Source organism: Engystomops pustulosus, chromosome 9 (genome assembly GCF_040894005.1).
Source record: "Engystomops pustulosus chromosome 9, aEngPut4.maternal, whole genome shotgun sequence".
NCBI lineage: Eukaryota > Metazoa > Chordata > Amphibia > Anura > Leptodactylidae > Engystomops > Engystomops pustulosus.
The window spans coordinates 87,617,674-87,633,236 of NC_092419.1; the positions used below are offsets into that span (position 1 = coordinate 87,617,674).

At 39.2% G+C, this 15,563-nt stretch overlaps 1 protein-coding gene across 1 annotated transcript in view; it reads left to right on the plus strand.

Moving 5' to 3' along the window:
- The window catches only part of ASTN2 (astrotactin 2), a 377,384-nt gene that overhangs the window by 229,359 nt on the left and 132,462 nt on the right, over positions 1-15,563 (plus strand). The window lies entirely within an intron of this gene.

Sequence of the window (15,563 nt, forward strand, 5' to 3'; positions counted from 1 at the left end):
AATCCCTTCCTCGTGCAATCACTTCCCTTCCTTGGTTGAACTTGATGGACAAGTGTCTTTTTTTAACTGTATAAACTTTGAAACCAGTGAAAACACTCTAAGGCATTCTTTTAAAAAATTGAATGTTTCTATAATGTTCATTTTATAATAGTTCCATAATCTTTGTGCTATGAGACCACCTTTCCCAGATACTTAAAAGCACCCTACTCTTAAAAAAAACACAGTTAAAAAAAGACACTTGTCCATCAAGTTCAACCAAGGAAGGGATTTAGAGGAAACAATTCTATACAACATAACTATCAATGTTATTTAGGTGTAAAAAGGCATCTAGACCCTTCTTGAAGCTCTCTACTCTCCCTGCTGTGACCAGCGCCTGAGGCAGGCTATTCCACAGATTAAAAATGAATTGCCATTACAATCATTCTATTCTCGTTAATTACTCTTAAATTTTAGGCACAAAACATATTCCATATGTAAATTGTTCAAAGTTAAACCTGCCATGTATGTTCCATTTGGTACGTGACTAATTTTTGCCGTAAATTATGTTCTTATCAGTAATTCATCATTTTGTAGGCCTTAAAAATTTTATTTACAAATATTCCTAATATCTCCATTTCCTTTTAGTGCCATTAAGAAAATAATAATAATATCCGGTTTCTTATAACACCTTCCCTTGAATATTCTAATCTGTTTTGTGTTAATAGATTTCCATAGCTCAGCTTTATCTACAGATAAGCACATTTTCTCTAGCCCATCTATAAACTAATTGACCTTGAAAGTGCTGGGTTCAGTGCTCCCCCTATGGCACTGCTGTGACTGCTTCACTATGAGCAGTTTGGTGTAGTGTTTCATTAACTACGTTCACTATTAAAATAGTCCCTAAAATATCCCTAAAAAGCATGTAAAGGATATCACAACTATATGTATTTATTGTGCCACTGCAAGACTGATGCTTAGTGCAGTGATCTCCTTCACTTGCCCAACGTTACAATTTAATCCCGTTGCTTGAGGTTTGGTACATTAATCTCCTTGACACAGTTTAATGAGAGTGAAAATTAATCACTGGTCCCAAGAGATATTCGGCTTTTGTGGTGTGGAACGACGTACAGTATTCGGAGTGCAGAAAACAGGAAGTTGTTTATTTTGCTTGAGGTAGTAAATCTTCTTCGATAAACCTCCCGGAATCAGATTTAATTACACAATGGTTAACCGTGGCTTTTAACTTTTTTTTAACAGTTGTACATAAATTTACAGCACTGCACATTTCTGTAAAATCATTTATTAAAATTAAATCTTTTAAGGCCTCCTAATTTCTGTTAATTTTTGTAGAAGGAAACAGTCTATTATTTTCTAATTATAACACTAATTCTAATGCCACTTTCCATGTGAATGCCCCATAATTGCTGTAACGGGTGTTCCTACAACCCATGTCCTGGGTCGCAGTCGCACCCATGCCCCTCTCTCTCTCCCCAGGAACCCCCTCTGTATGTCTGTCCTTGCCTTGATCCAGTGCTGGTGGGCCAGTGGTCAGGCGCATCCCAGCCTCCTAGGGCACATTTGCTTCCAGAGATTTAAAGGGCCAGTGCACCGATAATTGTATGCCTCAGATAAAGCTTATTCCATGCCCTGTGTGCTAGTCTTGATTTCCCATTGTGACCTTGGTTCTGTTCCTGACCTCGCTTCTCTGCCGCCTGCCGTGACCTCATGCTTTGCTTTTGATGTTGATCCTGTGCTCCCTGTCTCAACCCCCTGCCTGTCCCCGATTCTGTACTTCACCTTGGCTGCCACCACTTTACGGCGGGCTCTGGTGTAAACCGGATGCCACTTAGAACCACTCCCAGTTGTCGGCTCACATCATCGTCCGCGGAGGGACAGAGGGTCCTCTACCACTGATCCTGACAATTGCTATACTCTAAACTGGTCAAACCTGGCAGATATTCATTCTGGTGGAAGTTGAGCGACTTTGGATTTACTGAGGCTGTGGCCTCTCAGTATATCTGGCGTGTAGTATAAGATAGGGGAAATGAAGACTAGCATTTAAAATGGTCTTAATAAATTCCCACAATTGTATAAGAAATTTTGCCCATACATCCAATACATCATGAAGATGAGAAAGACTAAAATAATAGACCAGGCCTTCGGCAAGCAAAATATGTCTCTGTAATTCTGGAACTGTGTGATAAGAGGTAATTAATAGGATGTAAACTAGACATTTGAATATTGACATAATGATAGAGTAAATAATAAAAATCACATTACAGAAGATATGTTTTTGCAGTTATCAGACAGCATGGTGCAGTTGTGTTATGTGGGTATCTCCATGTAGATATAGGATGATCTGTTTAGATATTTTTATACAATGCTTTGGTTTAGAACCCTTGCATAGTAGTGAATACTTATTAACCTCAAATACAGATGTTATGAAGCCGGGTCTGTTGTCCCAAAAAACAAAAGAAGGTGTATCTGTACGATAATATGGTGACCACCTATAGCCATGTAAAGGGAATTTATAAGATCCAAAATCTCATCCAAAGTAGGAGTTTTCTAAGGTTTTTCCTCCTAGTTTGACGACTTGTCATTGTATTCTAATCTACTTATACACCTAATTACCTTGGGTATCTTCCTTGCATTAGAAGGAGAGCCACTGATTTGGATAGGCAGCATGTCTGAAGAGGACCCTTCAGGGGCCATGTATGTACTGGAGGGGCTGATTCTTGGGATTACAAACAGAACAATCCTTAGTTTGATAACCTGTCCTTGTATTCTAATCCACCTGTTCACCCAAACAGATTGGTTGCTGTCCTTTGTACTACTTGAACAGCATATGATTTGAATAGGCAGCATCTCATACTACATTCCCTATAAAGAGGCCATATAACGGCAAGTCATGGGTTACAGAGGCCGACTGTGGGGCAAAAAAATCGTCAGACCAACTTCCACTTAAGATGAGGTTGGAATGGTGGAAAACCCATATTAGAATCAGTAATAAGTCATGTTGGGTGGGTGAATTGTTTTTGTTTGTACTGTTTTAACTTCTTAATGCAAAACTTAATGAACAAAATAAATAAATCAATAATAGCAGAATGAAAGGTGCAGTGAACGAAGGTATAACGGAGATTTAACGTATCAATTAAAAATCCAATTGACATCAATGTAAATTTTATAAGTGATACATGCCTAACTGACCATAGCGGATGACATAAAATTTACATTGGTGTCAATGGGATTTTTAACTGATATGTTAAACCTCCGTTCTTTCCTTTTTTTAACGGAGGCAAGGGTACGGAGGCAAGGGTACGGAGGCAAGGGTACGGAGGCAAGGGTACGGAGGCAAGGGTACGGAGGCAAGGGTACGGAGGCAAGGGTACGGAGGCAAGGGAACGGAGGCAAGGGAACGGAGGCAAGGGAACGGAGGCAAGGGAACGGAGGCAAGGGAACAGAGGCAAGGGAACAGAGGCAAGGGAACAGAGGCAAGGGAACAGAGGTAAGGTACAGAGGTAAGGATCAGTAGTGTGAGCTGAGCCTAAGAGTTATCATCTACTGGTGATGCTTTCCTTTCAATTAGCATTTTAGTTGTGTATTATTAGAGGCGATTTTCTTAGAACAACAGCTACTACAATATATCTCTGAGATAAAACACCAGACACTGAGCCACCTGCTTCCTCATTTTTCTGCTTAATAAGAATTTCACATATTATGCAGAAGACAAATCTGCTTGGTTATAAAAATTTGCAATTTATAAAAAAAAGGTATTGCAGCAATATGCATATCATATACCTTACTAGATCATACAATTATTCCTATTTTATGTTATCATAGTACAAGGGACACCCAATTATGTTTGGGTCCACAAGAGACACAGCAAAATTCCCTTTTGCCAACTTACAGCAAGGTGGTTTAGGGTTAGTAGTAGTATTCTCCATACTTTTGGTAGTTTAGGTGTGTATACCTAATATCTCTGATGGTCTAAGGTAGTGAAGGTGAACGTTTTAGAGGCAGGGTGCCCAAACTACAGCCAAAAACCCACTTATTTTTTACAAAGTACCGACAGGGCAATTTAATCAGCAACTTATTGCTTCCTGCTCTTCTACAACATTCAATCGTATCGGCATATCGAGGACCCCAATACCATTAAATGAAGGAGGGGATATTCAGATAATCAATGTAGCTTTCCTCCAGGGTCCCCTTGAGCAAGAAGAATCATGGGCAGAAGCTCCAATGATAACCAGCCTTGTCTACACCTACTTCCTCTTCCTGCACTCCCAGGAAGTGGCTGGAAAACTCTGTGCTGGGGTGACGACCAGGGTGCCCACAGAGATGGCTGAGTGCCACCACTGGCACCTGTGCCATAGGTTCGCCACCACCGGTTAAAGGTGATGAGGTAGTGAATAAATATTATATACAGAGGTTATTGGAAAACACATTGGTAATCTTTACATGTATTATGGATAAGCGGGTTTAGAAGCAGTGACCCCCATATCTAACAGATACTGGCTGTGTTATACAACTGACACCCTATATTAATAGCCATGACTGGTGATAGTAGAAACCACAGCTTTTTAACCCCTTAAATACCACAGTAAATTATGATGGTGGCATCTAAAATGCATGGGAACTGTCATCCAACTTCATAATGGATTGTAATAGCAGCAAGGAGCTTATTGAAGGTCACAGGAAGGCATATACAATACGTTATCATACACAAGTAGTGCGGTATAAGGAGTGAACAAATGATCTCCTGTTCCCACATCCTAGGGTGAAAAAAATAAATCAAATTATATTAATCACAGTGAATCCTGTAAAAGAACAAAAAATAATACTACTACTTTTTTGGTCACTTCTACCATCCCTACCAAACCAAGTTAATACAGATGTCCTATAAAACCCCAACCCAAAAATGTGAACTTTTTTTTTTAGTTATTGGACCCAAAAAAATGTAATAATATAAAATAATATAAAACTGCTTTGTCTTCAAGGGTTTAACACCACATTTCTTTTTGGTTATTACATAAATATATAATACAGTATAGAATTGATATACACTAAGCTCCCCCTAGTGGCAACACAAATATTTTTTGCACTCATAGCAAAGTGTTTGGGTGATTACAGAGTATTAGACTCCCACATTTCCAAGTGTGGCCATGCAATAGCCAAAGTATGTAGATTTAGCAATAATTTTTTTTAATATTCTACTAAGCTCCTATTAGAACACACATAAATGTAACAGGGGCCATGGATGGATGCAATGTGTCTTATTAATGGATTTATTTAAAATTGATGAAATAAAATTGTTACCATATATACTCGAGTATAAGCTGAGTTTTTCAGCACAATTTTTCTGCTGAAAAAACTCCACTCAGCTTACATTTCATGATAAAATAATAAACTTAGTGTTCACCCCGGCGTCCTCTTCTCCTCGTCTTCTCCCTGCATCTCCGACTTCCAGCAGCGCAGGCAGACGCACGTCTATGATTTCTGACGTGCACACCCTATGTTGGACATTTTTTCATGAAGGAGGGCTCTGTTGGCCATTTAATAATAAAAGGGGTTCTGTCGGACATTTAATAATAAAGGAGGGCTCTGTTGGCCATTTAAAAATAAAGGAGGCTCTGTCGCACATTTAATAATAAAGGAGGCTCTGTCGCACATTTCATAATAAAGGAGGGCTATGTCGCACATTTAATAATAAAGGAGGGCTCTGTTGGACATTTAATAATAAAGGAGGCTCTGCTGGACATTTAATCATAAATGGGGTCTCTGCTGGATATCTTATTCATGAGGGGGTGCTGCTGGACATTTTATTAAAGCGTAGCTGCTGTGTTTCCCACCCTTGGCTTACACTTGAGTCAATAAGTTTTCCCATTTTTTTGTGACATAATCAGGTGCCTTTGCTTATGCTGGGGTTGGCTTATACTCGAGTATATATGGTAGTTTATGTTTAATACAAGGTACTATTAGGTTATTTTGTTGCCATGGCTTCCCAGGGTCCTGCTGTTTTCCTCCGCACTCCAAAAACATACTCTTTGATATTGACCTAGTGATTATACTATAGGCTTGTAAAGTAGATGGTACAAACTCGTCACCTGACTTGGGGTTAATTTATTTAACTCACGCAACCTTTCACTCAGGTTACAAAATGAGCATAAAGCTAACCCACAGACAGGCCTTACAAACACAGCCACCACCTATTGCATCCTGGGCCAATAGGTAATCCATTTATATAGGTTCTTGCCCCTCAAGTCACCTTGTTATCCCAGCAGACATGCACACTCAGTTCTGTAGCAGTCACACAGCTAACACTTTACAAGGCAATGCATTGGCAGGGCATACAGGGATCAAGACTTTAGTTCTTCCAAAGGGTACAAAAGATACAAAATATAGAGCACAACACAGCAAAACAGTTCCAAAATAAAAAAAAAAGTGAGAAAAATAACAGAAACATACAAGCTAAAGTAAATTCAGACTTCCTTGGAGGTAGGAGAAACATGGAACACTTTCATTCTAGGCTGCCTCCTCCATGTGATCATCATTTATCTGTATACAGGAGGTCCCCTACTTAAGAAGACCCGACTTACAGAAGACCCCTAGTTACAAACGGACCTCTGGATGTTGGTAATTTACTGTACTTTAGTCCTAAACTACAATAAACAGCAATAACAGTAAATAAAGCTGTCTGCAATGAACCTTTATTGTTAATCCTGGTTCTTATAACAATCCAACATTTTTAATATCCAATTGTCACAGAGACCGAAAAAAAATTAGTCTGGAGCTACAATTATAAAATATACAGTTCGGACTTACAAACAAATTCAACTTAAGAACAAACCTACAGAACATATCTTGTGCGTAACCCGGGGACTCCCTGTATCACATTATCTGGACACAAAAAAAAAAAAGATTCAAAAGATTTTAATTGCCCTATAGTTTACCAATTTTTACGATACGATGCGGCACAATTACACACTTTAGCAATAAAATTGCCACTATATTGAGGACAAGGACTACATGATGGAATATTTGTATGGTACTGCACAACATGTTGGTGCTATATAAAAACTCAGTGTGGGTAAAACCGACTTAGTTACATATATATATATATCTTTTGGTGCTTTGTATGTACATTATAGCAATAAAAGGATGTTAAAGAAAAACATCCAATATGGTCATCAAGCAGCCATAGTATTCTATTCATACTGAAGTAGTCATAAATGATATAGTCAGCCAGATGCTAGAGTTATAAAATAGGCGAGTAGCTTTGAAGACCATTGTCGGCAATGTGATTATTTTTACTTACTATAATGGACATCTTACTGCAGTTTATAAACGTTGAAAATTCAACTTTTAATGAAGAGAATGTGCTGGCACATATCCATGGATTCAATAGTGCCAGGTGTCCTGTAATATAAAAGCCTTATAATGAATACAAACAAAAACCATTGCCAAAACTGAGCCTTGTTTATAGATTAAAAATATTTTTTTGCTGTCCATAAAGTCTACAGCTAAGTATAAAATTCAATCTGAGCTCTGATTGGCTGCCATGGGCATCTTGAAAAATTCCAGTCTTCGGGGACAAATTTTGGGCACTTTTTTGGACCACATTTGCTCATTCAATCTCCCTTTCTTTTGGGATTCTATATTCTTGGGCATTTATAGTGTTGTATTTTTGTCCGCCGAATGTACATACTTGTTTGCTTCTTTCCGGTGTACCCATAATATAATGAGACTTGTTCTGACATCGCAAAGTTATCATGGCCTATTGTGTTCTGTGTTCACATTTGTTTTAGTTTCTTTTGCTTCTTTTGTTTTTCTGTTCAATACCTGTTTATGACTCATATGCGACTCTGCCGCTAGTTTGACCTACATGTATTGTGTGCTGATTTGCTGTTCTTCCATTAAAATTACATTTGATGGATAAAAAAACAAGGCTCTGGATAGACCGAAAGGAATTATAGATTGTAATATTTCCAGGCATAATGGCAGTCATTCTGCTATTGACTTCACATATTTTGCATAGAGCCTTATTATTCTGCCATTTTCAAGTTACATTGTGTGTTCCAAGAAACGGGAATTTGCATATAAAGATCTTTGATTCCTTTTCCTGCAGCTGGGCCTCTACTTATTTACTCTGTTCCTCTTTTAGTCACAACGCACATTTATTAATATTTTCATGACCTTTCTTTGTGATCTCCTAGAGATTCTAAAATCTGCACATGGTTCCTCTTACCGTACTGCAGTCTCTGAATTTGACCATGTTTCATGTTTTTTTTTGTTCGTCCAAAAAATTTGAACTATGGGTTTGTTCTTAAAAAGAACTTGGCACACTGATTTGGGACCCTAAATCAACTACAGGTCCATCGGCCCGCATTAGGTCTCTCTAAGTGTAAAAAAATAAACATTCTACTTGCCTAGTAAGTTCGATAAGGCATATTAGACTTGTATCTGCAGCTGTGCCCGCCGCACGCCTCTTCTTGCGATGCTGTGTGCAGCTGGGATAAGACCCGGTGGTTAGTGCCCCAAACTGCCATGACAGGTTCCCTTAAAGTTGAATTTGTATGTAAGTCGGAAGTGGAATATTTTGTAAAGTATTTTTTTTTTGTTCCTTGGATTTTTTAGAATTTTGGGCTGTCATGGGAACAATGTTTCAATTCAGGGACCTTTGATAACTATTGTGTTGACCATTACATCCTGGGGGAAAAGTTCACTAAATTACCCCAATCAAGAGAGCACAATGGGCAGAGAGAAAGTCGGGGACCACCTGTATCCATATATAATGTATTATAATTCTCACAATATGACAAAAATGTCCTTACTTTAAAGGGGTAGTTGTCCAGGATTAAGAATTTTCTTCCCATTCGTAGGGGCTGATGTAAAATAACAAAATAAGTTATGCCTATAGTATATCACTCCTCTAGTCAGAGGCAATTAAAACTGCCATGAGCCCTGGGTGGTGTGAGTATTTTAGCCCATACAAGACTGTAATTCACTTCCTATATATGGTACTACTACAGAATTAGGCTTCTTGGGGAATGAAGGATACATCTCTTCTCCATGCTTTTAATCTGCGGTTTCAGAACCTTTGGAGGACCTTCAAAGTTCTTAAAATGGCTCTTGTGTACATTTGTTTTGAGAGCGTGAACAAATTTACAAGGATTTCATGGATGAAGGTCCGTCTCAGTATAGAATTTGGTGGGAGGTTTAGGTTACCATCGGCCTCCTTAAAAACTTCGGATCCAGACTATAACCCAAACTGCCTACATTCTAATCTACTGCCTCCAGTCCATCACAGCGCGCCACCTCCAGTCACTACCTTTCTCTGTTTGGGAACAGAGGTTACAGTGACAATATCACTGATGACTAAATGACAACAATGAAATAGGCAATATATAATAAATCAATAAGGTAGAGCCGAGGACACACAAACCAAAAATATGTCATAAACAGCTTGGATACTCTTTTGCCTTTAGACCAAAACAGAACATCAAAGGATTCAATAAGGAAAATCGATGAGCAAGGTCAAAGGTCAATTCCTTCTGTTGTGTGCAGCTTATAGAATTTCACAAAAGTAAGTGGTGCCTCTGGAGATTCGATTCAGGGAAATTAAATTCCCTTCAGCCCAGGACGTTGAACCTCTGGTTTGGGTTCTTAGCTTTTGAGACACGAGCATGTTGTCCATGTACTTTGTATTTACCGTCATGCTGCATATGTGATTTTCAGAAGCTGAAATAAAGATTCTAATGGTTTTTAAGAGACAAAAACATCTTCTCCAGCACTAGTTATTTAATTTTTTAAAGTCTTAGCTTTTGAAGTTTAGCATTCCAAGATTTTGGATCTCATAATGCTTTATGTGACTCCTGTCTCAATGTTTTGGCGTTGATAAAATTTAGTTCCACCTTTAAAATATTGATGAGCAATCCATAGAATAGATTATCAATATCAGATCATTGAGATCTAACACTAGCTGCCCTACTGGCTCTGTTCTCTGTATCACAGTAACAAGATGATTGCCCCTTTTCTAATCTCCTGTAAGGAGGGAGGATGAAATATTTTTGACCTTGCATCACCTGAAGAACATATTTTTCAGTCAATGATTTTCTGAAAAACAGGATTTAATAAATTCCTCCCTGAGATAAACATAAAATATCATCATGCTTCTATTAGCTACTGGGCTAAAAGTTGTAACTCAGAGGAATAAAAGTGAAGAAACCCATTCTGTGTTGACATGTGTGGTCTCACACAAAGCACTAAAAATAGAGGTTTGGTTCCCCAATATGAAGCTTTTAGAATTACTCTTGTAGGTTCCTATCAGTAAAGGCCCTCAGACTTGATAAAAGAATTTTCTCTGGATAGAAAAATATTCTGCGTAGTTGAAGGAGAAAGATTCATTATGGAATCCCTTGGAGTTTCCTTTTGATAAGGAAACTCGAAGGGAAACTCCACTTATTATCTCTTATCAATAAGTAGTTGCACCAAGGCCATGCCCTAAACACCTGGAGCACTGTTATCTATGCCGGGACCTCCTCCCTCTCCTCCCTATTCTGCGTCTCAGAAGACTAATGGTCTTTGGTAGGAGAGAATGCTTTCCTCTACAACATGCTGCCTGCAGATTATAACGCTCGGGGCAGGTGGATGACTCCCTCTAAGTTATCGTTGTTTAATTGGTTGCTTCTTATTAATTTGTCTTCTAGCCAGTAGGATGAGGCCTACACATAACCCCTGGTATTCTTGGAAAAACAGCTTTAATTTTAATGGGAAAAATAATATTTGTATCACCTAGACTTTCAATTTAAGAAAAAGTTACAAAGGACAAAATACTATTTAGAAACTGCTGGTCAAGAAGATCTACGAGTCTTTACATATTTTAGATTTCTTTTCTTGACTAGCAGTTTGTGAATAATTTGATTTGAGTCTGTTCCTACGGCTTGGTAATTGTCAGGACACTGCAATAACTTGAATGGGCAAATTGTTCACTTATGAGATATCCTTTTACTACCTTCCGTACTTTGGTTATGGTCCAGTTTCCCTGATTGATTCTATAAATATTGTGTAGCATGTGGAACCATACTTTAATAATATACCAAGGAGGAGTCCAAAAACACTAATATGCATGATAAAGGACATCTACCATTAGTTTACTGATGGTAAACATGCCCTATTAAGAAGTTCCTCCCATAATTCCTGCAATACAGGGTTAAAAAAATTATTCTAATTAGCCTGGGAAGCAGGAACGGGCGAGACTGCAAGCCCAACGGGGGAGTGAATAAATTAACAGACAAGATGCTCGGAGGTTCTCCGATGACATACCCCGTTAATTTATTCTCCCCCCTTATTGCGCTTACAGTCCCACCTGGTCCTGCTCCCCCCACAATACATAGAGCAGGTAATAGGCAGGACTTTTATCACAAAAGGTGGTGGGAGTAAATTAAAATATGAGGATCTCTGAGGTGATCCGGTGATGTAGCCGGAGTGACCCAGGCTAGCAATCCAATAGAATAGTAATCACAGTGGGCACCCCAAAGCACCACACGTGGGGCAGGCATAACCAGTTAAAATAATTTTTATAACTCTATATTGCCGGAATTGCAATCGTTCCTCAGGAACTTCTAAATAGGACAAGTCTGCCATCAGTAACACTTATGGTAGATGTCCTTTAATATTCATATTGGTGTTTTTGGACTACTCTCTGAACTCCTTGAATGATTGTTGAACCCTTCTTGGTACATATTTGAAGTCTGGTTCCACATATGGTGCACACTCTTTTTTGAGTCAATCCTTGGACCAGCAGGCAAACTGGACCATAACCAAAGTAGGAAGAAAAAGGACTGACCACATTTTTGTGCTTTAGTAAGAGTAAGAACAGAGACTTCACAGTGAGCAGATTTGCTATACCAGTTTTGAGATTTTTTTTTTTCGGTTTCATTGAAATTTACTGAACCTGCTGACTGAAAGTTATCCATGGTATATGTATTTTTACATTTGGATGGCTCCCTATAATTAGATGCTATTACAGTGTATATCAGGGTCTTTACAGCACCTGCATATAACCTTATTTTATTATTCTGCTTGCTCTCAGATATGTCCCCTAAAGAGGTGACACTTCAAGTCATTTATGAGAACACGGATGACTTATTTAATATTCTACCTTACATGTCTGGCCTCCTACACAGTAATCTTCAAAGACCTTGACAGGGCTATAAAATATTCTCTACCATTTTATACAATTAGTCCATAGGGTTTCTTTTGTCATTGTTATTTGGCTTTGAAGTTTTATGGGTCAAGTGTGCGGCTTTTTGTCCCTTCTTTAGATGAATTAGCTTGATAGCTTATAATAGGACCATAGATGTTTGATATGTCGCTTCATTAAATACTTAGGCTTCTTTTAGCACATTTCATTATATTTTCCTAGTTCTCTGTCTACGTTGCTAAAATAGTAGACAGCTGGGAACTCATTAATTCTATAAATGCTCCGTCTTTTTTAAAAGAGAGGGAGCCCAGGTGTAAGAAAGACAGACAAGAGGAGATCAGCCAAATACACACGGCATGTTATGAGGTACGCGGCGCCTCTGTGTTATTTGGAGAGCAGTGTCTTGTTCCTATTATAAAAGCTCCTATCAGTCTGAAAACAGGAGCACTTTTCAAGAACAAAACCAGTCATATTTCTGTATTATAGAAGCTGAATTAATTTTTGCAACAAATTCAAAGCCGTAGTATCAAGAGGACCACCAAACGGGTAGGAAGAGGTTTTTTAGATTCCCCAATGGCCATCATAGCGATAGTACAGCTATAATTATACCGTCTTAATGATTGGTATGTTAAGCGCCTGTAAAGAAATAATAGGATCTGGGAGATAAGTAACAATGTTTCTTCACCAATGGGCTTGACGTTTTGGCAGGGAACTAAGTCTTTTATCAGGCCCTGAGGACAAAATGAGTCCAGTGGTGAAATGGATGATGGAAGATTTCTACTTTACTAGTAGATCGAATGAGAGAGGGATTTACCATGATCTATCATGAATTACTATTTGTGGAATGTGCCAACCCGGAGTGGGGACGCCTCTATGACACCTCCAAACCAAGTGGGTCGGGTGAGGAGTGGGCCAGGAATGGGTGTGTTTTATTGCCAGCGCCAGGATCCTTGGGCAGGTTATAGCACAGTTTTATGCCAGGCCGCATAGATAGTAATAGGTTACGGCCTACAGGTCTATCTCGGGCACATCGTCCTCCGACAGGGGTGGCTTCTAGTTCCCTCCTTTGAGCTTATTTATACGGTGCTGTGTGTGTCTCCACCACGTGCTGTCACCAATGTACCTATTGAAGGACATGAGACAAATACCACATGGGATAATTTGGCAAAACTGTGTGTACATAGCCAAACACCTACATCTGGTTAAAGAGGTTGGCCACCTTAAGGAACATTTAACATGGTAAGTAATAGGGTCACCTATATTATTCTTTCCCTGTTTAACCTCCCTTGGAGCCTTCCACCGGGAGGCTATGGGAATGCCAGATTATGTGATCCTGCAGCCCAACACCTTGTTAGGTCTCTGCTGGCTTCCAGCAGATTGAGGTTCTGTGCAACCATTACTTTCTTCACGCCCCCTCTCCTTTGAGTTGTGGAAAGATGTGCCAAGGACATCCCAAAACTCTCTGGGTAAGTTTAACAAATAAATATAATATGAATTACCCTTTTGCCCTTTTAAACTTTTTTTTTAAAGGTGTTCAACAGGGTGTTGCAGTGGTAACTTCCCATTTTAATAGTGGATTGTTATCTCACCCGTATAGAATTACACAGCTGCATAGGCAGTAAGGTTAAAATAACTAAACCAATTAAATATAACTCATTATAATTGTTGATTTGATTCATCCAGCGGAGTTGAGGGTAAAATAAAGCCTACTACATTGTCTTTATAAAAAAGTAGATACTATTCCGACTTCATAAAACATCCATAAACGGAAGCTAGGGTCAAACACCCATGTAATGCTTGCTAACCTCTGTACAATATCCAGCACTTCATGTCGGAAGGCGTCCAAATCACTTTTAAATCCTCTGCCTGTGGACCCTAATATAACTAATATTCGCAGGCTGAACTCTAACTGGCTAATTGTGAGATTTTGGCGTATATACCAAGCAAAGACAGTAATTGAAAAGACTTAAAAAATAGATGTCAGCACTATCTCTGATTGCTTCTATACAGGGTAGTAAATTATAAAGTGATTTCTCCGATTCCTTTTCACAAAAGGTATTAGGTTCTCAGGAATAGTTATTACAGGAGGTCGGGCTTTACATATGTTTTTACACTTGATTAGTCACCAGGTTAATCCTCTAAATCCTCCGCAGACTCCATCTCAACATACATTTTCATTAGAACATATTATACAACTTCACCACGAATTTAATGTTAATTTATGCGGCGAGCCGATGCTTTGCAGAAATGACAACAAATTAATTGCCACATTAAACAAACCCCTAGCCCCAAGCAAAGAGAAGACTTGTATTAATTTTTCGAATATGGATGAGAAAAAGTGACTTTGTTTTTAGAGGATTCTGGAATAATATTTTTCTTGAGATTGTAGGGCTCATTTACTAAGGGTCGCAGATCACACTTTTGTCGGACTCTATCTTTTTCGGGGCTTTGACAGTTATTTAACAGGTGTCTGTGCTGGGATTTGGGCACACGTGATTGTTTTTTGGTGCAGCAGTGCCGGCTTCCATGCGAAGCAAATTGGGGGGCGTTTTGATTGGGATTTAACTTTTAACTTGTGTCGCACTCCAATGCACTTAGATGCACCACTTAAAAGAAGGTGAACTTCATTGGACCTGAGCGGGGAAGCGACACATACAGGATATCAGCGCACAATCTTAGTGAATCGCGGCACAGTGCATTATCGTCAGACAATGCACTTTCAGTGAATTCCGTCGGATGGGTAAGTAAATGTGCCCCAATGTTGGTTGTTTTGCAGCAGGTTTGGAATGCCCCGCAATGACCAGCCTCCGCCACGTTTCCATGGGAATAAGATCTTGGCCTGGGCAACAAATAGAATGTATATTCACACTGACCCTATAGTCGTCTATAAGCTCTCGATATCAGTAGGCGAGTTACAAGCTGTACCGTATGTTCCTGGACACTGACCCAGTGTGTTGGAAATGTCAGAGAAAAGTTCCTTGCTACACATCTTTTGTTTCTGCTCGAATCTTTCTTCTTTCTGGAGTGGGGTTTGGGATGCCATTTGTGTAGTTACAGAGTTTGCCTTACCAATGGACATGGCTTTGTTGCAACTTTGGACCTGATCATGTAAGGTCACACATGTGCACAGCTCGTTATATCCCTGGTCATATGATGTCACACAGGTGCACAGCTCGTTATATCCCTGGTCATGTGATGTCACACAGCTGTGCACAGCTCGTTATATCCCTGGTCATGTGATGTCACACAGGTGCACAGCTCGTTATATCCCTGGTCATGTGATGTCACACAGGTGCACAGCTCGTTATATCCCTGGTCATGTGATGTCACAGAGGCGCACAGCTCATTATATCCCTGGCCATGTGATGTCACACAGGTGCAC